Genomic DNA, 23,814 nt, shown 5'->3' with positions numbered 1-23,814 from the left:
TCACATTAACGATATGATTGCCTACCTCGGCATGCATGAAAGGTTGCGCATCAGAATGGAAAATTCTGCCTCTTTTCATCCAGTTTGCTGGGAAGGCTAGTCAGAACGCTTTGATTGTGTGGAGGAAAAGCTAACCCTGGGGCAGTTGTACTTACCTAGTTTCTGACAATTCCACTACATAGAGTGTTATTGTGTGGAGTAAGCAGGAACAAAGAATACTGTTTCCGCCCAGTTTCGAACGGGGGACTTTTCGCGTGTAAAGCCAACGTGATAACCACTACACTACAGAAACTGCTGAAGATGACTTTTACGCACGTGCCCAGGCTCAATGCACCATTCACACTTGACTGCAAACATTTCAGATGCCAGACGACATGATTTCCGAATGGATTCAGTCACAGCTGCTGTGTCATTGAGTGACAGTAAATGTCTAGTACACTTAAAGCCTCCCCTGTATAGCTCTAAGAATTCCCTTTAAAGGCCGGAACAGCGCCACTGTTTTTTCATTAGCCCAAAAACACTACTAGCGCAGTCCTCGTTAGTATAGTGGATAGTATCTCCGCTTGTCACGCGGAAGACCAGGGTTCGATTCCCTGACGGGGAGTTTTCTACCAGTTGCTAGAACGACAACAGCCTTTTAACACAGAGACCATACATATCAAGCATGTTCCTGCTGTCAGAGACCGCTTCACATTAACGATATGATTGCCTACCTCGGCATGCATGAAAGGTTGCGCATCAGAATGGAAAATTCTGCCTCTTTTCATCCAGTTTGCTGGGAAGGCTAGTCAGAACGCTTTGATTGTGTGGAGGAAAAGCTAACCCTGGGGCAGTTGTACTTACCTAGTTTCTGACAATTCCACTACATAGAGTGTTATTGTGTGGAGTAAGCAGGAACAAAGAATACTGTTTCCGCCCAGTTTCGAACGGGGGACTTTTCGCGTGTAAAGCCAACGTGATAACCACTACACTACGGAAACTGCTGAAGATGACTTTTACGCACGTGCCCAGGCTCAATGCACCATTCACACTTGACTGCAAACATTTCAGATGCCAGACGACATGATTTCCGAATGGATTCAGTCACAGCTGCTGTGTCATTGAGTGACAGTAAATGTCTAGTACACTTAAAGCCTCCCCTGTATAGCTCTAAGAATTCCCTTTAAAGGCCGGAACAGCGCCACTTTTTTTTCATTAGCCCAAAAATGCTACTAGCGCAGTCCTCGTTAGTATAGTGGATAGTATCTCTGCTTGTCACGTGGAAGACCAGGGTTCGATTCCCTGACGGGGAGTTTTCTACCAGTTGCTAGAACGACAAGAGCCATTTAACACAGAGACCATACATATCAAGCATGTTCCTGCTGTCAGAGACCGCTTCACATTAACGATATGATTGCCTACCTCGGCATGCATGAAAGGTTGCGCATCAGAATGGAAAATTCTGCCTCTTTTCATCCAGTTTGCTGGGAAGGCTAGTCAGAACGCTTTGATTGTGTGGAGGAAAAGCTAACCCTGGGGCAGTTGTACTTACCTAGTTTCTGACAATTCCACTACATAGAGTGTTATTGTGTGGAGTAAGCAGGAACAAAGAATACTGTTTCCGCCCAGTTTCGAACGGGGGACTTTTCGCGTGTAAAGCGAACGTGATAACCACTACACTACGGAAACTGCTGAAGATGACTTTTACGCACGTGCCCAGGCTCAATGCACCATTCACACTTGACTGCAAACATTTCAGATGCCAGACGACATGATTTCCGAATGGATTCAGTCACAGCTGCTGTGTCATTGAGTGACAGTAAATGTCTAGTACACTTAAAGCCTCCCCTGTATAGCTCTAAGAATTCCCTTTAAAGGCCGGAACAGCGCCACTGTTTTTTCATTAGCCCAAAAACGCTACTAGCGCAGTCCTCGTTAGTATAGTGGATAGTATCTCCGCTTGTCACGCGGAAGACCAGGGTTCGATTCCCTGACGGGGAGTTTTCTACCAGTTGCTAGAACGACAACAGCCTTTTAACACAGAGACCATACATATCAAGCATGTTCCTGCTGTCAGAGACCGCTTCACATTAACGATATGATTGCCTACCTCGGCATGCATGAAAGGTTGCGCATCAGAATGGAAAATTCTGCCTCTTTTCATCCAGTTTGCTGGGAAGGCTAGTCAGAACGCTTTGATTGTGTGGAGGAAAAGCTAACCCTGGGGCAGTTGTACTTACCTAGTTTCTGACAATTCCACTACATAGAGTGTTATTGTGTGGAGTAAGCAGGAACAAAGAATACTGTTTCCGCCCAGTTTCGAACGGGGGACTTTTCGCGTGTAAAGCCAACGTGATAACCACTACACTACAGAAACTGCTGAAGATGACTTTTACGCACGTGCCCAGGTTCAATGCACCATTCACACTTGACTGCAAACATTTCAGATGCCAGACGACATGATTTCCGAATGGATTCAGTCACAGCTGCTGTGTCATTGAGTGACAGTAAATGTCTAGTACACTTAAAGCCTCCCCTGTATAGCTCTAAGAATTCCCTTTAAAGGCCGGAACAGCGCCACTGTTTTTTCATTAGCCCAAAAACGCTACTAGCGCAGTCCTCGTTAGTATAGTGGATAGTATCTCCGCTTGTCACGCGGAAGACCAGGGTTCGATTCCCTGACGGGGAGTTTTCTACCAGTTGCTAGAACGACAACAGCCTTTTAACACAGAGACCATACATATCAAGCATGTTCCTGCTGTCAGAGACCGCTTCACATTAACGATATGATTGCCTACCTCGGCATGCATGAAAGGTTGCGCATCAGAATGGAAAATTCTGCCTCTTTTCATCCAGTTTGCTGGGAAGGCTAGTCAGAACGCTTTGATTGTGTGGAGGAAAAGCTAACCCTGGGGCAGTTGTACTTACCTAGTTTCTGACAATTCCACTACATAGAGTGTTATTGTGTGGAGTAAGCAGGAACAAAGAATACTGTTTCCGCCCAGTTTCGAACGGGGGACTTTTCGCGTGTAAAGCCAACGTGATAACCACTACACTACAGAAACTGCTGAAGATGACTTTTACGCACGTGCCCAGGTTCAATGCACCATTCACACTTGACTGCAAACATTTCAGATGCCAGACGACATGATTTCCGAATGGATTCAGTCACAGCTGCTGTGTCATTGAGTGACAGTAAATGTCTAGTACACTTAAAGCCTCCCCTGTATAGCTCTAAGAATTCCCTTTAAAGGCCGGAACAGCGCCACTGTTTTTTCATTAGCCCAAAAACGCTACTAGCGCAGTCCTCGTTAGTATAGTGGATAGTATCTCCGCTTGTCACGCGGAAGACCAGGGTTCGATTCCCTGACGGGGAGTTTTCTACCAGTTGCTAGAACGACAACAGCCTTTTAACACAGAGACCATACATATCAAGCATGTTCCTGCTGTCAGAGACCGCTTCACATTAACGATATGATTGCCTACCTCGGCATGCATGAAAGGTTGCGCATCAGAATGGAAAATTCTGCCTCTTTTCATCCAGTTTGCTGGGAAGGCTAGTCAGAACGCTTTGATTGTGTGGAGGAAAAGCTAACCCTGGGGCAGTTGTACTTACCTAGTTTCTGACAATTCCACTACATAGAGTGTTATTGTGTGGAGTAAGCAGGAACAAAGAATACTGTTTCCGCCCAGTTTCGAACGGGGGACTTTTCGCGTGTAAAGCCAACGTGATAACCACTACACTACAGAAACTGCTGAAGATGACTTTTACGCACGTGCCCAGGTTCAATGCACCATTCACACTTGACTGCAAACATTTCAGATGCCAGACGACATGATTTCCGAATGGATTCAGTCACAGCTGCTGTGTCATTGAGTGACAGTAAATGTCTAGTACACTTAAAGCCTCCCCTGTATAGCTCTAAGAATTCCCTTTAAAGGCCGGAACAGCGCCACTGTTTTTTCATTAGCCCAAAAACGCTACTAGCGCAGTCCTCGTTAGTATAGTGGATAGTATCTCCGCTTGTCACGCGGAAGACCAGGGTTCGATTCCCTGACGGGGAGTTTTCTACCAGTTGCTAGAACGACAACAGCCTTTTAACACAGAGACCATACATATCAAGCATGTTCCTGCTGTCAGAGACCGCTTCACATTAACGATATGATTGCCTACCTCGGCATGCATGAAAGGTTGCGCATCAGAATGGAAAATTCTGCCTCTTTTCATCCAGTTTGCTGGGAAGGCTAGTCAGAACGCTTTGATTGTGTGGAGGAAAAGCTAACCCTGGGGCAGTTGTACTTACCTAGTTTCTGACAATTCCACTACATAGAGTGTTATTGTGTGGAGTAAGCAGGAACAAAGAATACTGTTTCCGCCCAGTTTCGAACGGGGGACTTTTCGCGTGTAAAGCCAACGTGATAACCACTACACTACAGAAACTGCTGAAGATGACTTTTACGCACGTGCCCAGGTTCAATGCACCATTCACACTTGACTGCAAACATTTCAGATGCCAGACGACATGATTTCCGAATGGATTCAGTCACAGCTGCTGTGTCATTGAGTGACAGTAAATGTCTAGTACACTTAAAGCCTCCCCTGTATAGCTCTAAGAATTCCCTTTAAAGGCCGGAACAGCGCCACTGTTTTTTCATTAGCCCAAAAACGCTACTAGCGCAGTCCTCGTTAGTATAGTGGATAGTATCTCCGCTTGTCACGCGGAAGACCAGGGTTCGATTCCCTGACGGGGAGTTTTCTACCAGTTGCTAGAACGACAACAGCCTTTTAACACAGAGACCATACATATCAAGCATGTTCCTGCTGTCAGAGACCGCTTCACATTAACGATATGATTGCCTACCTCGGCATGCATGAAAGGTTGCGCATCAGAATGGAAAATTCTGCCTCTTTTCATCCAGTTTGCTGGGAAGGCTAGTCAGAACGCTTTGATTGTGTGGAGGAAAAGCTAACCCTGGGGCAGTTGTACTTACCTAGTTTCTGACAATTCCACTACATAGAGTGTTATTGTGTGGAGTAAGCAGGAACAAAGAATACTGTTTCCGCCCAGTTTCGAACGGGGGACTTTTCGCGTGTAAAGCCAACGTGATAACCACTACACTACAGAAACTGCTGAAGATGACTTTTACGCACGTGCCCAGGTTCAATGCACCATTCACACTTGACTGCAAACATTTCAGATGCCAGACGACATGATTTCGGAATGGATTCAGTCACAGCTGCTGTGTCATTGAGTGACAGTAAATGTCTAGTACACTTAAAGCCTCCCCTGTATAGCTCTAAGAATTCCCTTTAAAGGCCGGAACAGCGCCACTGTTTTTTCATTAGCCCAAAAACGCTACTAGCGCAGTCCTCGTTAGTATAGTGGATAGTATCTCCGCTTGTCACGCGGAAGACCAGGGTTCGATTCCCTGACGGGGAGTTTTCTACCAGTTGCTAGAACGACAACAGCCTTTTAACACAGAGACCATACATATCAAGCATGTTCCTGCTGTCAGAGACCGCTTCACATTAACGATATGATTGCCTACCTCGGCATGCATGAAAGGTTGCGCATCAGAATGGAAAATTCTGCCTCTTTTCATCCAGTTTGCTGGGAAGGCTAGTCAGAACGCTTTGATTGTGTGGAGGAAAAGCTAACCCTGGGGCAGTTGTACTTACCTAGTTTCTGACAATTCCACTACATAGAGTGTTATTGTGTGGAGTAAGCAGGAACAAAGAATACTGTTTCCGCCCAGTTTCGAACGGGGGACTTTTCGCGTGTAAAGCCAACGTGATAACCACTACACTACGGAAACTGCTGAAGATGACTTTTACGCACGTGCCCAGGCTCAATGCACCATTCACACTTGACTGCAAACATTTCAGATGCCAGACGACATGATTTCCGAATGGATTCAGTCACAGCTGCTGTGTCATTGAGTGACAGTAAATGTCTAGTACACTTAAAGCCTCCCCTGTATAGCTCTAAGAATTCCCTTTAAAGGCCGGAACAGCGCCACTGTTTTTTCATTAGCCCAAAAACGCTACTAGCGCAGTCCTCGTTAGTATAGTGGATAGTATCTCTGCTTGTCACGTGGAAGACCAGGGTTCGATTCCCTGACGGGGAGTTTTCTACCAGTTGCTAGAACGACAAGAGCCATTTAACACAGAGACCATACATATCAAGCATGTTCCTGCTGTCAGAGACCGCTTCACATTAACGATATGATTGCCTACCTCGGCATGCATGAAAGGTTGCGCATCAGAATGGAAAATTCTGCCTCTTTTCATCCAGTTTGCTGGGAAGGCTAGTCAGAACGCTTTGATTGTGTGGAGGAAAAGCTAACCCTGGGGCAGTTGTACTTACCTAGTTTCTGACAATTCCACTACATAGAGTGTTATTGTGTGGAGTAAGCAGGAACAAAGAATACTGTTTCCGCCCAGTTTCGAACGGGGGACTTTTCGCGTGTAAAGCCAACGTGATAACCACTACACTACAGAAACTGCTGAAGATGACTTTTACGCACGTGCCCAGGCTCAATGCACCATTCACACTTGACTGCAAACATTTCAGATGCCAGACGACATGATTTCCGAATGGATTCAGTCACAGCTGCTGTGTCATTGAGTGACAGTAAATGTCTAGTACACTTAAAGCCTCCCCTGTATAGCTCTAAGAATTCCCTTTAAAGGCCGGAACAGCGCCACTGTTTTTTCATTAGCCCAAAAACGCTACTAGCGCAGTCCTCGTTAGTATAGTGGATAGTATCTCTGCTTGTCACGTGGAAGACCAGGGTTCGATTCCCTGACGGGGAGTTTTCTACCAGTTGCTAGAACAACAAGAGCCATTTAACACAGAGACCATACATATCAAGCATGTTCCTGCTGTCAGAGACCGCTTCACATTAACGATATGATTGCCTACCTCGGCATGCATGAAAGGTTGCGCATCAGAATGGAAAATTCTGCCTCTTTTCATCCAGTTTGCTGGGAAGGCTAGTCAGAACGCTTTGATTGTGTGGAGGAAAAGCTAACCCTGGGGCAGTTGTACTTACCTAGTTTCTGACAATTCCACTACATAGAGTGTTATTGTGTGGAGTAAGCAGGAACAAAGAATACTGTTTCCGCCCAGTTTCGAACGGGGGACTTTTCGCGTGTAAAGCCAACGTGATAACCACTACACTACGGAAACTGCTGAAGATGACTTTTATGCACGTGCCCAGGCTCAATGCACCATTCACACTTGACTGCAAACATTTCAGATGCCAGACGACATGATTTCCGAATGGATTCAGTCACAGCTGCTGTGTCATTGAGTGACAGTAAATGTCTAGTACACTTAAAGCCTCCCCTGTATAGCTCTAAGAATTCCCTTTAAAGGCCGGAACAGCGCCACTGTTTTTTCATTAGCCCAAAAACGCTACTAGCGCAGTCCTCGTTAGTATAGTGGATAGTATCTCTGCTTGTCACGTGGAAGACCAGGGTTCGATTCCCTGACGGGGAGTTTTCTACCAGTTGCTAGAACGACAAGAGCCATTTAACACAGAGACCATACATATCAAGCATGTTCCTGCTGTCAGAGACCGCTTCACATTAACGATATGATTGCCTACCTCGGCATGCATGAAAGGTTGCGCATCAGAATGGAAAATTCTGCCTCTTTTCATCCAGTTTGCTGGGAAGGCTAGTCAGAACGCTTTGATTGTGTGGAGGAAAAGCTAACCCTGGGGCAGTTGTACTTACCTAGTTTCTGACAATTCCACTACATAGAGTGTTATTGTGTGGAGTAAGCAGGAACAAAGAATACTGTTTCCGCCCAGTTTCGAACGGGGGACTTTTCGCGTGTAAAGCCAACGTGATAACCACTACACTACAGAAACTGCTGAAGATGACTTTTACGCACGTGCCCAGGTTCAATGCACCATTCACACTTGACTGCAAACATTTCAGATGCCAGACGACATGATTTCCGAATGGATTCAGTCACAGCTGCTGTGTCATTGAGTGACAGTAAATGTCTAGTACACTTAAAGCCTCCCCTGTATAGCTCTAAGAATTCCCTTTAAAGGCCGGAACAGCGCCACTGTTTTTTCATTAGCCCAAAAACGCTACTAGCGCAGTCCTCGTTAGTATAGTGGATAGTATCTCCGCTTGTCACGCGGAAGACCAGGGTTCGATTCCCTGACGGGGAGTTTTCTACCAGTTGCTAGAACGACAACAGCCTTTTAACACAGAGACCATACATATCAAGCATGTTCCTGCTGTCAGAGACCGCTTCACATTAACGATATGATTGCCTACCTCGGCATGCATGAAAGGTTGCGCATCAGAATGGAAAATTCTGCCTCTTTTCATCCAGTTTGCTGGGAAGGCTAGTCAGAACGCTTTGATTGTGTGGAGGAAAAGCTAACCCTGGGGCAGTTGTACTTACCTAGTTTCTGACAATTCCACTACATAGAGTGTTATTGTGTGGAGTAAGCAGGAACAAAGAATACTGTTTCCGCCCAGTTTCGAACGGGGGACTTTTCGCGTGTAAAGCCAACGTGATAACCACTACACTACAGAAACTGCTGAAGATGACTTTTACGCACGTGCCCAGGTTCAATGCACCATTCACACTTGACTGCAAACATTTCAGATGCCAGACGACATGATTTCCGAATGGATTCAGTCACAGCTGCTGTGTCATTGAGTGACAGTAAATGTCTAGTACACTTAAAGCCTCCCCTGTATAGCTCTAAGAATTCCCTTTAAAGGCCGGAACAGCGCCACTGTTTTTTCATTAGCCCAAAAACGCTACTAGCGCAGTCCTCGTTAGTATAGTGGATAGTATCTCCGCTTGTCACGCGGAAGACCAGGGTTCGATTCCCTGACGGGGAGTTTTCTACCAGTTGCTAGAACGACAACAGCCTTTTAACACAGAGACCATACATATCAAGCATGTTCCTGCTGTCAGAGACCGCTTCACATTAACGATATGATTGCCTACCTCGGCATGCATGAAAGGTTGCGCATCAGAATGGAAAATTCTGCCTCTTTTCATCCAGTTTGCTGGGAAGGCTAGTCAGAACGCTTTGATTGTGTGGAGGAAAAGCTAACCCTGGGGCAGTTGTACTTACCTAGTTTCTGACAATTCCACTACATAGAGTGTTATTGTGTGGAGTAAGCAGGAACAAAGAATACTGTTTCCGCCCAGTTTCGAACGGGGGACTTTTCGCGTGTAAAGCCAACGTGATAACCACTACACTACGGAAACTGCTGAAGATGACTTTTACGCACGTGCCCAGGCTCAATGCACCATTCACACTTGACTGCAAACATTTCAGATGCCAGACGACATGATTTCCGAATGGATTCAGTCACAGCTGCTGTGTCATTGAGTGACAGTAAATGTCTAGTACACTTAAAGCCTCCCCTGTATAGCTCTAAGAATTCCCTTTAAAGGCCGGAACAGCGCCACTGTTTTTTCATTAGCCCAAAAACGCTACTAGCGCAGTCCTCGTTAGTATAGTGGATAGTATCTCTGCTTGTCACGTGGAAGACCAGGGTTCGATTCCCTGACGGGGAGTTTTCTACCAGTTGCTAGAACGACAAGAGCCATTTAACACAGAGACCATACATATCAAGCATGTTCCTGCTGTCAGAGACCGCTTCACATTAACGATATGATTGCCTACCTCGGCATGCATGAAAGGTTGCGCATCAGAATGGAAAATTCTGCCTCTTTTCATCCAGTTTGCTGGGAAGGCTAGTCAGAACGCTTTGATTGTGTGGAGGAAAAGCTAACCCTGGGGCAGTTGTACTTACCTAGTTTCTGACAATTCCACTACATAGAGTGTTATTGTGTGGAGTAAGCAGGAACAAAGAATACTGTTTCCGCCCAGTTTCGAACGGGGGACTTTTCGCGTGTAAAGCCAACGTGATAACCACTACACTACAGAAACTGCTGAAGATGACTTTTACGCACGTGCCCAGGCTCAATGCACCATTCACACTTGACTGCAAACATTTCAGATGCCAGACGACATGATTTCCGAATGGATTCAGTCACAGCTGCTGTGTCATTGAGTGACAGTAAATGTCTAGTACACTTAAAGCCTCCCCTGTATAGCTCTAAGAATTCCCTTTAAAGGCCGGAACAGCGCCACTGTTTTTTCATTAGCCCAAAAACGCTACTAGCGCAGTCCTCGTTAGTATAGTGGATAGTATCTCTGCTTGTCACGTGGAAGACCAGGGTTCGATTCCCTGACGGGGAGTTTTCTACCAGTTGCTAGAACAACAAGAGCCATTTAACACAGAGACCATACATATCAAGCATGTTCCTGCTGTCAGAGACCGCTTCACATTAACGATATGATTGCCTACCTCGGCATGCATGAAAGGTTGCGCATCAGAATGGAAAATTCTGCCTCTTTTCATCCAGTTTGCTGGGAAGGCTAGTCAGAACGCTTTGATTGTGTGGAGGAAAAGCTAACCCTGGGGCAGTTGTACTTACCTAGTTTCTGACAATTCCACTACATAGAGTGTTATTGTGTGGAGTAAGCAGGAACAAAGAATACTGTTTCCGCCCAGTTTCGAACGGGGGACTTTTCGCGTGTAAAGCCAACGTGATAACCACTACACTACGGAAACTGCTGAAGATGACTTTTATGCACGTGCCCAGGCTCAATGCACCATTCACACTTGACTGCAAACATTTCAGATGCCAGACGACATGATTTCCGAATGGATTCAGTCACAGCTGCTGTGTCATTGAGTGACAGTAAATGTCTAGTACACTTAAAGCCTCCCCTGTATAGCTCTAAGAATTCCCTTTAAAGGCCGGAACAGCGCCACTGTTTTTTCATTAGCCCAAAAACGCTACTAGCGCAGTCCTCGTTAGTATAGTGGATAGTATCTCTGCTTGTCACGTGGAAGACCAGGGTTCGATTCCCTGACGGGGAGTTTTCTACCAGTTGCTAGAACGACAAGAGCCATTTAACACAGAGACCATACATATCAAGCATGTTCCTGCTGTCAGAGACCGCTTCACATTAACGATATGATTGCCTACCTCGGCATGCATGAAAGGTTGCGCATCAGAATGGAAAATTCTGCCTCTTTTCATCCAGTTTGCTGGGAAGGCTAGTCAGAACGCTTTGATTGTGTGGAGGAAAAGCTAACCCTGGGGCAGTTGTACTTACCTAGTTTCTGACAATTCCACTACATAGAGTGTTATTGTGTGGAGTAAGCAGGAACAAAGAATACTGTTTCCGCCCAGTTTCGAACGGGGGACTTTTCGCGTGTAAAGCCAACGTGATAACCACTACACTACAGAAACTGCTGAAGATGACTTTTACGCACGTGCCCAGGCTCAATGCACCATTCACACTTGACTGCAAACATTTCAGATGCCAGACGACATGATTTCCGAATGGATTCAGTCACAGCTGCTGTGTCATTGAGTGACAGTAAATGTCTAGTACACTTAAAGCCTCCCCTGTATAGCTCTAAGAATTCCCTTTAAAGGCCGGAACAGCGCCACTGTTTTTTCATTAGCCCAAAAACGCTACTAGCGCAGTCCTCGTTAGTATAGTGGATAGTATCTCTGCTTGTCACGTGGAAGACCAGGGTTCGATTCCCTGACGGGGAGTTTTCTACCAGTTGCTAGAACAACAAGAGCCATTTAACACAGAGACCATACATATCAAGCATGTTCCTGCTGTCAGAGACCGCTTCACATTAACGATATGATTGCCTACCTCGGCATGCATGAAAGGTTGCGCATCAGAATGGAAAATTCTGCCTCTTTTCATCCAGTTTGCTGGGAAGGCTAGTCAGAACGCTTTGATTGTGTGGAGGAAAAGCTAACCCTGGGGCAGTTGTACTTACCTAGTTTCTGACAATTCCACTACATAGAGTGTTATTGTGTGGAGTAAGCAGGAACAAAGAATACTGTTTCCGCCCAGTTTCGAACGGGGGACTTTTCGCGTGTAAAGCCAACGTGATAACCACTACACTACGGAAACTGCTGAAGATGACTTTTATGCACGTGCCCAGGCTCAATGCACCATTCACACTTGACTGCAAACATTTCAGATGCCAGACGACATGATTTCCGAATGGATTCAGTCACAGCTGCTGTGTCATTGAGTGACAGTAAATGTCTAGTACACTTAAAGCCTCCCCTGTATAGCTCTAAGAATTCCCTTTAAAGGCCGGAACAGCGCCACTGTTTTTTCATTAGCCCAAAAACGCTACTAGCGCAGTCCTCGTTAGTATAGTGGATAGTATCTCTGCTTGTCACGTGGAAGACCAGGGTTCGATTCCCTGACGGGGAGTTTTCTACCAGTTGCTAGAACGACAAGAGCCATTTAACACAGAGACCATACATATCAAGCATGTTCCTGCTGTCAGAGACCGCTTCACATTAACGATATGATTGCCTACCTCGGCATGCATGAAAGGTTGCGCATCAGAATGGAAAATTCTGCCTCTTTTCATCCAGTTTGCTGGGAAGGCTAGTCAGAACGCTTTGATTGTGTGGAGGAAAAGCTAACCCTGGGGCAGTTGTACTTACCTAGTTTCTGACAATTCCACTACATAGAGTGTTATTGTGTGGAGTAAGCAGGAACAAAGAATACTGTTTCCGCCCAGTTTCGAACGGGGGACTTTTCGCGTGTAAAGCCAACGTGATAACCACTACACTACAGAAACTGCTGAAGATGACTTTTACGCACGTGCCCAGGTTCAATGCACCATTCACACTTGACTGCAAACATTTCAGATGCCAGACGACATGATTTCCGAATGGATTCAGTCACAGCTGCTGTGTCATTGAGTGACAGTAAATGTCTAGTACACTTAAAGCCTCCCCTGTATAGCTCTAAGAATTCCCTTTAAAGGCCGGAACAGCGCCACTGTTTTTTCATTAGCCCAAAAACGCTACTAGCGCAGTCCTCGTTAGTATAGTGGATAGTATCTCCGCTTGTCACGCGGAAGACCAGGGTTCGATTCCCTGACGGGGAGTTTTCTACCAGTTGCTAGAACGACAACAGCCTTTTAACACAGAGACCATACATATCAAGCATGTTCCTGCTGTCAGAGACCGCTTCACATTAACGATATGATTGCCTACCTCGGCATGCATGAAAGGTTGCGCATCAGAATGGAAAATTCTGCCTCTTTTCATCCAGTTTGCTGGGAAGGCTAGTCAGAACGCTTTGATTGTGTGGAGGAAAAGCTAACCCTGGGGCAGTTGTACTTACCTAGTTTCTGACAATTCCACTACATAGAGTGTTATTGTGTGGAGTAAGCAGGAACAAAGAATACTGTTTCCGCCCAGTTTCGAACGGGGGACTTTTCGCGTGTAAAGCCAACGTGATAACCACTACACTACAGAAACTGCTGAAGATGACTTTTACGCACGTGCCCAGGTTCAATGCACCATTCACACTTGACTGCAAACATTTCAGATGCCAGACGACATGATTTCCGAATGGATTCAGTCACAGCTGCTGTGTCATTGAGTGACAGTAAATGTCTAGTACACTTAAAGCCTCCCCTGTATAGCTCTAAGAATTCCCTTTAAAGGCCGGAACAGCGCCACTGTTTTTTCATTAGCCCAAAAACGCTACTAGCGCAGTCCTCGTTAGTATAGTGGATAGTATCTCCGCTTGTCACGCGGAAGACCAGGGTTCGATTCCCTGACGGGGAGTTTTCTACCAGTTGCTAGAACGACAACAGCCTTTTAACACAGAGACCATACATATCAAGCATGTTCCTGCTGTCAGAGACCGCTTCACATTAACGATATGATTGCCTACCTCGGCATGCATGAAAGGTTGCGCATCAGAATGGAAAATTCTGCCTCTTTTCATCCAGTTTGCTGGGAAGGCTAGTCAGAACGCTTTGATTGTGTGGAGGAAAAGCTAACCCTGGGGCAGTTGTACTTACCTAGTTTCTGACAATTCCACTACATAGAGTGTTATTGTGTGGAGTAAGCAGGAACAAAGAATACTGTTTCCGCCCAGTTTCGAACGGGGGACTTTTCGCGTGTAAAGCCAACGTGATAACCACTACACTACGGAAACTGCTGAAGATGACTTTTACGCACGTGCCCAGGCTCAATGCACCATTCACACTTGACTGCAAACATTTCAGATGCCAGACGACATGATTTCCGAATGGATTCAGTCACAGCTGCTGTGTCATTGAGTGACAGTAAATGTCTAGTACACTTAAAGCCTCCCCTGTATAGCTCTAAGAATTCCCTTTAAAGGCCGGAACAGCGCCACTGTTTTTTCATTAGCCCAAAAACGCTACTAGCGCAGTCCTCGTTAGTATAGTGGATAGTATCTCTGCTTGTCACGTGGAAGACCAGGGTTCGATTCCCTGACGGGGAGTTTTCTACCAGTTGCTAGAACGACAAGAGCCATTTAACACAGAGACCATACATATCAAGCATGTTCCTGCTGTCAGAGACCGCTTCACATTAACGATATGATTGCCTACCTCGGCATGCATGAAAGGTTGCGCATCAGAATGGAAAATTCTGCCTCTTTTCATCCAGTTTGCTGGGAAGGCTAGTCAGAACGCTTTGATTGTGTGGAGGAAAAGCTAACCCTGGGGCAGTTGTACTTACCTAGTTTCTGACAATTCCACTACATAGAGTGTTATTGTGTGGAGTAAGCAGGAACAAAGAATACTGTTTCCGCCCAGTTTCGAACGGGGGACTTTTCGCGTGTAAAGCCAACGTGATAACCACTACACTACAGAAACTGCTGAAGATGACTTTTACGCACGTGCCCAGGCTCAATGCACCATTCACACTTGACTGCAAACATTTCAGATGCCAGACGACATGATTTCCGAATGGATTCAGTCACAGCTGCTGTGTCATTGAGTGACAGTAAATGTCTAGTACACTTAAAGCCTCCCCTGTATAGCTCTAAGAATTCCCTTTAAAGGCCGGAACAGCGCCACTGTTTTTTCATTAGCCCAAAAACGCTACTAGCGCAGTCCTCGTTAGTATAGTGGATAGTATCTCTGCTTGTCACGTGGAAGACCAGGGTTCGATTCCCTGACGGGGAGTTTTCTACCAGTTGCTAGAACAACAAGAGCCATTTAACACAGAGACCATACATATCAAGCATGTTCCTGCTGTCAGAGACCGCTTCACATTAACGATATGATTGCCTACCTCGGCATGCATGAAAGGTTGCGCATCAGAATGGAAAATTCTGCCTCTTTTCATCCAGTTTGCTGGGAAGGCTAGTCAGAACGCTTTGATTGTGTGGAGGAAAAGCTAACCCTGGGGCAGTTGTACTTACCTAGTTTCTGACAATTCCACTACATAGAGTGTTATTGTGTGGAGTAAGCAGGAACAAAGAATACTGTTTCCGCCCAGTTTCGAACGGGGGACTTTTCGCGTGTAAAGCCAACGTGATAACCACTACACTACGGAAACTGCTGAAGATGACTTTTATGCACGTGCCCAGGCTCAATGCACCATTCACACTTGACTGCAAACATTTCAGATGCCAGACGACATGATTTCCGAATGGATTCAGTCACAGCTGCTGTGTCATTGAGTGACAGTAAATGTCTAGTACACTTAAAGCCTCCCCTGTATAGCTCTAAGAATTCCCTTTAAAGGCCGGAACAGCGCCACTGTTTTTTCATTAGCCCAAAAACGCTACTAGCGCAGTCCTCGTTAGTATAGTGGATAGTATCTCTGCTTGTCACGTGGAAGACCAGGGTTCGATTCCCTGACGGGGAGTTTTCTACCAGTTGCTAGAACAACAAGAGCCATTTAACACAGAGACCATACATATCAAGCATGTTCCTGCTGTCAGAGACCGCTTCACATTAACGATATGATTGCCTACCTCGGCATGCATGAAAGGTTGCGCATCAGAATGGAAAATTCTGCCTCTTTTCATCCAGTTTGCTGGGAAGGCTAGTCAGAACGCTTTGATTGTGTGGAGGAAAAGCTAACCCTGGGGCAGTTGTACTTACCTAGTTTCTGACAATTCCACTACATAGAGTGTTATTGTGTGGAGTAAGCAGGAACAAAGAATACTGTTTCCGCCCAGTTTCGAACGGGGGACTTTTCGCGTGTAAAGCCAACGTGATAACCACTACACTACGGAAACTGCTGAAGATGACTTTTATGCACGTGCCCAGGCTCAATGCACCATTCACACTTGACTGCAAACATTTCAGATGCCAGACGACATGATTTCCGAATGGATTCAGTCACAGCTGCTGTGTCATTGAGTGACAGTAAATGTCTAGTACACTTAAAGCCTCCCCTGTATAGCTCTAAGAATTCCCTTTAAAGGCCGGAACAGCGCCACTGTTTTTTCATTAGCCCAAAAACGCTACTAGCGCAGTCCTCGTTAGTATAGTGGATAGTATCTCTGCTTGTCACGTGGAAGACCAGGGTTCGATTCCCTGACGGGGAGTTTTCTACCAGTTGCTAGAACGACAAGAGCCATTTAACACAGAGACCATACATATCAAGCATGTTCCTGCTGTCAGAGACCGCTTCACATTAACGATATGATTGCCTACCTCGGCATGCATGAAAGGTTGCGCATCAGAATGGAAAATTCTGCCTCTTTTCATCCAGTTTGCTGGGAAGGCTAGTCAGAACGCTTTGATTGTGTGGAGGAAAAGCTAACCCTGGGGCAGTTGTACTTACCTAGTTTCTGACAATTCCACTACATAGAGTGTTATTGTGTGGAGTAAGCAGGAACAAAGAATACTGTTTCCGCCCAGTTTCGAACGGGGGACTTTTCGCGTGTAAAGCCAACGTGATAACCACTACACTACAGAAACTGCTGAAGATGACTTTTACGCACGTGCCCAGGCTCAATGCACCATTCACACTTGACTGCAAACATTTCAGATGCCAGACGACATGATTTCCGAATGGATTCAGTCACAGCTGCTGTGTCATTGAGTGACAGTAAATGTCTAGTACACTTAAAGCCTCCCCTGTATAGCTCTAAGAATTCCCTTTAAAGGCCGGAACAGCGCCACTGTTTTTTCATTAGCCCAAAAACGCTACTAGCGCAGTCCTCGTTAGTATAGTGGATAGTATCTCTGCTTGTCACGTGGAAGACCAGGGTTCGATTCCCTGACGGGGAGTTTTCTACCAGTTGCTAGAACAACAAGAGCCATTTAACACAGAGACCATACATATCAAGCATGTTCCTGCTGTCAGAGACCGCTTCACATTAACGATATGATTGCCTACCTCGGCATGCATGAAAGGTTGCGCATCAGAATGGAAAATTCTGCCTCTTTTCATCCAGTTTGCTGGGAAGGCTAGTCAGAACGCTTTGATTGTGTGGAGGAAAAGCTAACCCTGGGGCAGTTGTACTTACCTAGTTTCTGACAATTCCACTACATAGAGTGTTATTGTGTGGAGTAAGCAGGAACAAAGAATACTGTTTCCGCCCAGTTTCGAACGGGGGACTTTTCGCGTGTAAAGCCAACGTGATAACCACTACACTACAGAAACTGCTGAAGATGACTTTTACGCACGTGCCCAGGCTCAATGCACCATTCACACTTGACTGCAAACATTTCAGATGCCAGACGACATGATTTCCGAATGGATTCAGTCACAGCTGCTGTGTCATTGAGTGACAGTAAATGTCTAGTACACTTAAAGCCTCCCCTGTATAGCTCTAAGAATTCCCTTTAAAGGCCGGAACAGCGCCACTGTTTTTTCATTAGCCCAAAAATGCTACTAGCGCAGTCCTCGTTAGTATAGTGGATAGTATCTCCGCTTGTCACGCGGAAGACCAGGGTTCGATTCCCTGACGGGGAGTTTTCTACCAGTTGCTAGAACGACAACAGCCTTTTAACACAGAGACCATACATATCAAGCATGTTCCTGCTGTCAGAGACCGCTTCACATTAACGATATGATTGCCTACCTCTGCATGCATGAAAGGTTGCGCATCAGAATGGAAAATTCTGCCTCTTTTCATCCAGTTTGCTGGGAAGGCTAGTCAGAACGCTTTGATTGTGTGGAGGAAAAGCTAACCCTGGGGCAGTTGTACTTACCTAGTTTCTGACAATTCCACTACATAGAGTGTTATTGTGTGGAGTAAGCAGGAACAAAGAATACTGTTTCCGCCCAGTTTCGAACGGGGGACTTTTCGCGTGTAAAGCCAACGTGATAACCACTACACTACGGAAACTGCTGAAGATGACTTTTACGCACGTGCCCAGGCTCAATGCACCATTCACACTTGACTGCAAACATTTCAGATGCCAGACGACATGATTTCCGAATGGATTCAGTCACAGCTGCTGTGTCATTGAGTGACAGTAAATGTCTAGTACACTTAAAGCCTCCCCTGTATAGCTCTAAGAATTCCCTTTAAAGGCCGGAACAGCGCCACTTTTTTTTCATTAGCCCAAAAATGCTACTAGCGCAGTCCTCGTTAGTATAGTGGATAGTATCTCTGCTTGTCACGTGGAAGACCAGGGTTCGATTCCCTGACGGGGAGTTTTCTACCAGTTGCTAGAACGACAACAGCCTTTTAACACAGAGACCATACATATCAAGCATGTTCCTGCTGTCAGAGACCGCTTCACATTAACGATATGATTGCCTACCTCGGCATGCATGAAAGGTTGCGCATCAGAATGGAAAATTCTGCCTCTTTTCATCCAGTTTGCTGGGAAGGCTAGTCAGAACGCTTTGATTGTGTGGAGGAAAAGCTAACCCTGGGGCAGTTGTACTTACCTAGTTTCTGACAATTCCACTACATAGAGTGTTATTGTGTGGAGTAAGCAGGAACAAAGAATACTGTTTCCGCCCAGTTTCGAACGGGGGACTTTTCACGTGTAAAGCCAACGTGATAACCACTACACTACAGAAACTGCTGAAGATGACTTTTACGCACGTGCCCAGGCTCAATGCACCATTCACACTTGACTGCAAACATTTCAGATGCCAGACGACATGATTTCCGAATGGATTCAGTCACAGCTGCTGTGTCATTGAGTGACAGTAAATGTCTAGTACACTTAAAGCCTCCCCTGTATAGCTCTAAGAATTCCCTTTAAAGGCCGGAACAGCGCCACTGTTTTTTCATTAGCCCAAAAACGCTACTAGCGCAGTCCTCGTTAGTATAGTGGATAGTATCTCCGCTTGTCACGCAGAAGACCAGGGTTCGATTCCCTGACGGGGAGTTTTCTACCAGTTGCTAGAACGACAACAGCCTTTTAACACAGAGACCATACATATCAAGCATGTTCCTGCTGTCAGAGACCGCTTCACATTAACGATATGATTGCCTACCTCTGCATGCATGAAAGGTTGCGCATCAGAATGGAAAATTCTGCCTCTTTTCATCCAGTTTGCTGGGAAGGCTAGTCAGAACACTTTGATTGTGTGGAGGAAAAGCTAACCCTGGGGCAGTTGTACTTACCTAGCTTCTGACAATTCCACTACATAGAGTGTTATTGTGTGGAGTAAGCAGGAACAAAGAATACTGTTTCCGCCCAGTTTCGAACGGGGGACTTTTCGCGTGTAAAGCCAACGTGATAACCACTACACTACGGAAACTGCTGAAGATGACTTTTACGCACGTGCCCAGGCTCAATGCACCATTCACACTTGACTGCAAACATTTCAGATGCCAGACGACATGATTTCCGAATGGATTCAGTCACAGCTGCTGTGTCATTGAGTGACAGTAAATGTCTAGTACACTTAAAGCCTCCCCTGTATAGCTCTAAGAATTCCCTTTAAAGGCCGGAACAGCGCCACTGTTTTTTCATTAGCCCAAAAACGCTGCTAGCGCAGTCCTCGTTGGTATAGTGGATAGTATCTCCGCTTGTCACGCGGAAGACCAGGGTTCGATTCCCTGACGGGGAGTTTTCTACCAGTTGCTAGAACGACAACAGCCTTTTAACACAGAGACCATACATATCAAGCATGTTCCTGCTGTCAGAGACCGCTTCACATTAACGATATGATTGCCTACCTCGGCATGCATGAAAGGTTGCGCATCAGAATGGAAAATTCTGCCTCTTTTCATCCAGTTTGCTGGGAAGGCTAGTCAGAACACTTTGATTGTGTGGAGGAAAAGCTAACCCTGGGGCAGTTGTACTTACCCAGTTTCTGACAATTCCACTACATAGAGTGTTATTGTGTGGAGTAAGCAGGAACAAAGAATACTGTTTCCGCCCAGTTTCAAACAGGGGACTTTTCGCGTGTAAAGCCAACGTGATAACCACTACACTACGGAAACTGCTGAAGATGACTTTTACGCACGTGCCCAGGCTCAATGCACCATTCACACTTGACTGCAAACATTTCAGATGCCAGACGACATGATTTCCGAATGGATTCAGTCACAGCTGCTGTGTCATTGAGTGACAGTAAATGTCTAGTACACTTAAAGCCTCCCCTGTATAGCTCTAAGAATTCCCTTTAAAGGCCGGAACAGCGCCACTTTTTTTTCATTAGCCCAAAAACGCTACTAGCGCAGTCCTCGTTAGTATAGTGGATAGTATCTCCGCTTGTCACGCGGAAAACCAGGGTTCGATTCCCTGACGGGGAGTTTTCTACCAGTTGCTAGAACGACAACAGCCTTTTAACACAGAGACCATACATATCAAGCATGTTCCTGCTGTCAGAGACCGCTTCACATTAACGATATGATTGCCTACCTCGGCATGCATGAAAGGTTGCGCATCAGAATGGAAAATTCTGCCTCTTTTCATCCAGTTTGCTGGGAAGGCTAGTCAGAACACTTTGATTGTGTGGAGGAAAAGCTAACCCTGGGGCAGTTGTACTTACCCAGTTTCTGACAATTCCACTACATAGAGTGTTATTGTGTGGAGTAAGCAGGAACAAAGAATACTGTTTCCGCCCAGTTTCAAACAGGGGACTTTTCGCGTGTAAAGCCAACGTGATAACCACTACACTACGGAAACTGCTGAAGATGACTTTTACGCACGTGCCCAGGCTCAATGCACCATTCACACTTGACTGCAAACATTTCAGATGCCAGACGACATGATTTCCGAATGGATTCAGTCACAGCTGCTGTGTCATTGAGTGACAGTAAATGTCTAGTACACTTAAAGCCTCCCCTGTATAGCTCTAAGAATTCCCTTTAAAGGCCGGAACAGCGCCACTTTTTTTTCATTAGCCCAAAAACGCTACTAGCGCAGTCCTCGTTAGTATAGTGGATAGTATCTCCGCTTGTCACGCGGAAAACCAGGGTTCGATTCCCTGACGGGGAGTTTTCTACCAGTTGCTAGAACGACAACAGCCTTTTAACACAGAGACCATACATATCAAGCATGTTCCTGCTGTCAGAGACCGCTTCACATTAACGATATGATTGCCTACCTCGGCATGCATGAAAGGTTGCGCATCAGAATGGAAAATTCTGCCTCTTTTCATCCAGTTTGCTGGGAAGGCTAGTCAGAACGCTTTGATTGTGTGGAGGAAAAGCTAACCCTGGGGCAGTTGTACTTACCTAGTTTCTGACAATTCCACTACATAGAGTGTTATTGTGTGGAGTAAGCAGGAACAAAGAATACTGTTTCCGCCCAGTTTCGAACGGGGGACTTTTCGCGTGTAAAGCCAACGTGATAACCACTACACTACGGAAACTGCTGAAGATGACTTTTACGCACGTGCCCAGGCTCAATGCACCATTCACACTTGACTGCAAACATTTCAGATGCCAGACGACATGATTTCCGAATGGATTCAGTCACAGCTGCTGTGTCATTGAGTGACAGTAAATGTCTAGTACACTTAAAGCCTCCCCTGTATAGCTCTAAGAATTCCCTTTAAAGGCCGGAACAGCACCACTGTTTTTTCATTAGCCCAAAAACGCTACTAGCGCAGTCCTCGTTAGTATAGTGGATAGTATCTCCGCTTGTCACGCGGAAGACCAGGGTTCGATTCCCTGACGGGGAGTTTTCTACCAGTTGCTAGAACGACAACAGCCTTTTAACACAGAGACCATACATATCAAGCATGTTCCTGCTGTCAGAGACCGCTTCACATTAACGATATGATTGCCTACCTCGGCATGCATGAAAGGTTGCGCATCAGAATGGAAAATTCTGCCTCTTTTCATCCAGTTTGCTGGGAAGGCTAGTCAGAACGCTTTGATTGTGTGGAGGAAAAGCTAACCCTGGGGCAGTTGTACTTACCTAGTTTCTGACAATTCCACTACATAGAGTGTTATTGTGTGGAGTAAGCAGGAACAAAGAATACTGTTTCCGCACAGTTTCGAACGGGGGACTTTTCGCGTGTAAAGCCAACGTGATAACCACTACACTACGGAAACTGCTGAAGATGACTTTTACGCACGTGCCCAGGCTCAATGCACCATTCACACTTGACTGCAAACATTTCAGATGCCAGACGACATGATTTCCGAATGGATTCAGTCACAGCTGCTGTGTCATTGAGTGACAGTAAATGTCTAGTACACTTAAAGCCTCCCCTGTATAGCTCTAAGAATTCCCTTTAAAGGCCGGAACAGCGCCACTGTTTTTTCATTAGCCCAAAAACGCTACTAGCGCAGTCCTCGTTAGTATAGTGGATAGTATCTCCGCTTGTCACGCGGAAGACCAGGGTTCGATTCCCTGACGGGGAGTTTTCTACCAGTTGCTAGAACGACAACAGCCTTTTAACACAGAGACCATACATATCAAGCATGTTCCTGCTGTCAGAGACCGCTTCACATTAACGATATGATTGCCTACCTCGGCATGCATGAAAGGTTGCGCATCAGAATGGAAAATTCTGCCTCTTTTCATCCAGTTTGCTGGGAAGGCTAGTCAGAACACTTTGATTGTGTGGAGGAAAAGCTAACCCTGGGGCAGTTGTACTTACCCAGTTTCTGACAATTCCACTACATAGAGTGTTATTGTGTGGAGTAAGCAGGAACAAAGAATACTGTTTCCGCCCAGTTTCAAACAGGGGACTTTTCGCGTGTAAAGCCAACGTGATAACCACTACACTACGGAAACTGCTGAAGATGACTTTTACGCACGTGCCCAGGCTCAATGCACCATTCACACTTGACTGCAAACATTTCAGATGCCAGACGACATGATTTCCGAATGGATTCAGTCACAGCTGCTGTGTCATTGAGTGACAGTAAATGTCTAGTACACTTAAAGCCTCCCCTGTATAGCTCTAAGAATTCCCTTTAAAGGCCGGAACAGCGCCACTGTTTTTTCATTAGCCCAAAAACGCTACTAGCGCAGTCCTCGTTAGTATAGTGGATAGTATCTCCGCTTGTCACGCGGAAGACCAGGGTTCGATTCCCTGACGGTGAGTTTTCTACCAGTTGCTAGAACGACAACAGCCTTTTAACACAGAGACCATACATATCAAGCATGTTCCTGCTGTCAGAGACCGCTTCACATTAACGATATGATTGCCTACCTCGGCATGCATGAAAGGTTGCGCATCAGAATGGAAAATTCTGCCTCTTTTCATCCAGTTTGCTGGGAAGGCTAGTCAGAACGCTTTGATTGTGTGGAGGAAAAGCTAACCCTGGGGCAGTTGTACTTACCTAGTTTCTGACAATTCCACTACATAGAGTGTTATTGTGTGGAGTAAGCAGGAACAAAGAATACTGTTTCCGCCCAGCTTCGAACGGGGGACTTTTCGCGTGTAAAGCGAACGTGATAACCACTACACTACGGAAACTGCTGAAGATGACTTTTACGCACGTGCCCAGGCTCAATGCACCATTCACACTTGACTGCAAACATTTCAGATGCCAGACGACATGATTTCCGAATGGATTCAGTCACAGCTGCTGTGTCATTGAGTGACA

The 23,814-nt window shown here is 45.8% G+C and overlaps 29 non-coding genes across 29 annotated transcripts; 15 read left to right on the top strand and 14 right to left on the bottom strand.

Moving 5' to 3' along the window:
• Positions 1–532: 532 nt before the first annotated feature.
• On the top strand, positions 533–604 carry trnad-guc (transfer RNA aspartic acid (anticodon GUC)). The gene has a single exon. It is a non-coding gene; the product is annotated as a tRNA-Asp (tRNA).
• A 303-nt stretch (positions 605–907) lies between these two features.
• On the bottom strand, positions 908–980 carry trnav-uac (transfer RNA valine (anticodon UAC)). The gene has a single exon. It is a non-coding gene; the product is annotated as a tRNA-Val (tRNA).
• A 615-nt stretch (positions 981–1,595) lies between these two features.
• Positions 1,596–1,668, bottom strand: trnav-uac (transfer RNA valine (anticodon UAC)). The gene has a single exon. It is a non-coding gene; the product is annotated as a tRNA-Val (tRNA).
• Positions 1,669–1,908: 240 nt separating this feature from the next.
• Positions 1,909–1,980, top strand: trnad-guc (transfer RNA aspartic acid (anticodon GUC)). The gene has a single exon. It is a non-coding gene; the product is annotated as a tRNA-Asp (tRNA).
• Positions 1,981–2,596: 616 nt separating this feature from the next.
• trnad-guc (transfer RNA aspartic acid (anticodon GUC)) lies at positions 2,597–2,668 on the top strand. Its single transcript has one exon. It is a non-coding gene; the product is annotated as a tRNA-Asp (tRNA).
• A 616-nt stretch (positions 2,669–3,284) lies between these two features.
• On the top strand, positions 3,285–3,356 carry trnad-guc (transfer RNA aspartic acid (anticodon GUC)). The gene has a single exon. It is a non-coding gene; the product is annotated as a tRNA-Asp (tRNA).
• Positions 3,357–3,972: 616 nt separating this feature from the next.
• On the top strand, positions 3,973–4,044 carry trnad-guc (transfer RNA aspartic acid (anticodon GUC)). The gene has a single exon. It is a non-coding gene; the product is annotated as a tRNA-Asp (tRNA).
• Positions 4,045–4,660: 616 nt separating this feature from the next.
• On the top strand, positions 4,661–4,732 carry trnad-guc (transfer RNA aspartic acid (anticodon GUC)). Its single transcript has one exon. It is a non-coding gene; the product is annotated as a tRNA-Asp (tRNA).
• Positions 4,733–5,348: 616 nt separating this feature from the next.
• On the top strand, positions 5,349–5,420 carry trnad-guc (transfer RNA aspartic acid (anticodon GUC)). Its single transcript has one exon. It is a non-coding gene; the product is annotated as a tRNA-Asp (tRNA).
• A 303-nt stretch (positions 5,421–5,723) lies between these two features.
• On the bottom strand, positions 5,724–5,796 carry trnav-uac (transfer RNA valine (anticodon UAC)). Its single transcript has one exon. It is a non-coding gene; the product is annotated as a tRNA-Val (tRNA).
• A 1,303-nt stretch (positions 5,797–7,099) lies between these two features.
• On the bottom strand, positions 7,100–7,172 carry trnav-uac (transfer RNA valine (anticodon UAC)). The gene has a single exon. It is a non-coding gene; the product is annotated as a tRNA-Val (tRNA).
• Positions 7,173–8,100: 928 nt separating this feature from the next.
• trnad-guc (transfer RNA aspartic acid (anticodon GUC)) lies at positions 8,101–8,172 on the top strand. Its single transcript has one exon. It is a non-coding gene; the product is annotated as a tRNA-Asp (tRNA).
• A 616-nt stretch (positions 8,173–8,788) lies between these two features.
• Positions 8,789–8,860, top strand: trnad-guc (transfer RNA aspartic acid (anticodon GUC)). The gene has a single exon. It is a non-coding gene; the product is annotated as a tRNA-Asp (tRNA).
• A 303-nt stretch (positions 8,861–9,163) lies between these two features.
• On the bottom strand, positions 9,164–9,236 carry trnav-uac (transfer RNA valine (anticodon UAC)). The gene has a single exon. It is a non-coding gene; the product is annotated as a tRNA-Val (tRNA).
• Positions 9,237–10,539: 1,303 nt separating this feature from the next.
• trnav-uac (transfer RNA valine (anticodon UAC)) lies at positions 10,540–10,612 on the bottom strand. Its single transcript has one exon. It is a non-coding gene; the product is annotated as a tRNA-Val (tRNA).
• Positions 10,613–11,915: 1,303 nt separating this feature from the next.
• On the bottom strand, positions 11,916–11,988 carry trnav-uac (transfer RNA valine (anticodon UAC)). Its single transcript has one exon. It is a non-coding gene; the product is annotated as a tRNA-Val (tRNA).
• A 928-nt stretch (positions 11,989–12,916) lies between these two features.
• trnad-guc (transfer RNA aspartic acid (anticodon GUC)) lies at positions 12,917–12,988 on the top strand. Its single transcript has one exon. It is a non-coding gene; the product is annotated as a tRNA-Asp (tRNA).
• Positions 12,989–13,604: 616 nt separating this feature from the next.
• Positions 13,605–13,676, top strand: trnad-guc (transfer RNA aspartic acid (anticodon GUC)). Its single transcript has one exon. It is a non-coding gene; the product is annotated as a tRNA-Asp (tRNA).
• Positions 13,677–13,979: 303 nt separating this feature from the next.
• Positions 13,980–14,052, bottom strand: trnav-uac (transfer RNA valine (anticodon UAC)). Its single transcript has one exon. It is a non-coding gene; the product is annotated as a tRNA-Val (tRNA).
• A 1,303-nt stretch (positions 14,053–15,355) lies between these two features.
• trnav-uac (transfer RNA valine (anticodon UAC)) lies at positions 15,356–15,428 on the bottom strand. The gene has a single exon. It is a non-coding gene; the product is annotated as a tRNA-Val (tRNA).
• A 615-nt stretch (positions 15,429–16,043) lies between these two features.
• Positions 16,044–16,116, bottom strand: trnav-uac (transfer RNA valine (anticodon UAC)). Its single transcript has one exon. It is a non-coding gene; the product is annotated as a tRNA-Val (tRNA).
• A 1,616-nt stretch (positions 16,117–17,732) lies between these two features.
• On the top strand, positions 17,733–17,804 carry trnad-guc (transfer RNA aspartic acid (anticodon GUC)). Its single transcript has one exon. It is a non-coding gene; the product is annotated as a tRNA-Asp (tRNA).
• A 303-nt stretch (positions 17,805–18,107) lies between these two features.
• trnav-uac (transfer RNA valine (anticodon UAC)) lies at positions 18,108–18,180 on the bottom strand. The gene has a single exon. It is a non-coding gene; the product is annotated as a tRNA-Val (tRNA).
• A 1,303-nt stretch (positions 18,181–19,483) lies between these two features.
• Positions 19,484–19,556, bottom strand: trnav-uac (transfer RNA valine (anticodon UAC)). Its single transcript has one exon. It is a non-coding gene; the product is annotated as a tRNA-Val (tRNA).
• Positions 19,557–19,796: 240 nt separating this feature from the next.
• On the top strand, positions 19,797–19,868 carry trnad-guc (transfer RNA aspartic acid (anticodon GUC)). Its single transcript has one exon. It is a non-coding gene; the product is annotated as a tRNA-Asp (tRNA).
• A 1,679-nt stretch (positions 19,869–21,547) lies between these two features.
• Positions 21,548–21,620, bottom strand: trnav-uac (transfer RNA valine (anticodon UAC)). Its single transcript has one exon. It is a non-coding gene; the product is annotated as a tRNA-Val (tRNA).
• A 240-nt stretch (positions 21,621–21,860) lies between these two features.
• On the top strand, positions 21,861–21,932 carry trnad-guc (transfer RNA aspartic acid (anticodon GUC)). The gene has a single exon. It is a non-coding gene; the product is annotated as a tRNA-Asp (tRNA).
• Positions 21,933–22,548: 616 nt separating this feature from the next.
• trnad-guc (transfer RNA aspartic acid (anticodon GUC)) lies at positions 22,549–22,620 on the top strand. The gene has a single exon. It is a non-coding gene; the product is annotated as a tRNA-Asp (tRNA).
• Positions 22,621–23,611: 991 nt separating this feature from the next.
• On the bottom strand, positions 23,612–23,684 carry trnav-uac (transfer RNA valine (anticodon UAC)). Its single transcript has one exon. It is a non-coding gene; the product is annotated as a tRNA-Val (tRNA).
• Between the last annotated feature and the right edge of the window lie 130 nt (positions 23,685–23,814).

The sequence above is a fragment of the Anarhichas minor genome, unplaced genomic scaffold (genome assembly GCF_050575085.1).
Source record: "Anarhichas minor isolate MPS153535 unplaced genomic scaffold, ASM5057508v1 ptg000017l, whole genome shotgun sequence".
In the NCBI taxonomy this organism is placed as follows: Eukaryota; Metazoa; Chordata; class Actinopteri; order Perciformes; family Anarhichadidae; genus Anarhichas; species Anarhichas minor.
The sequence above is the reverse complement of the archived record's forward strand: the minus strand, read 5'-3'. Positions and strand labels throughout refer to the sequence as shown.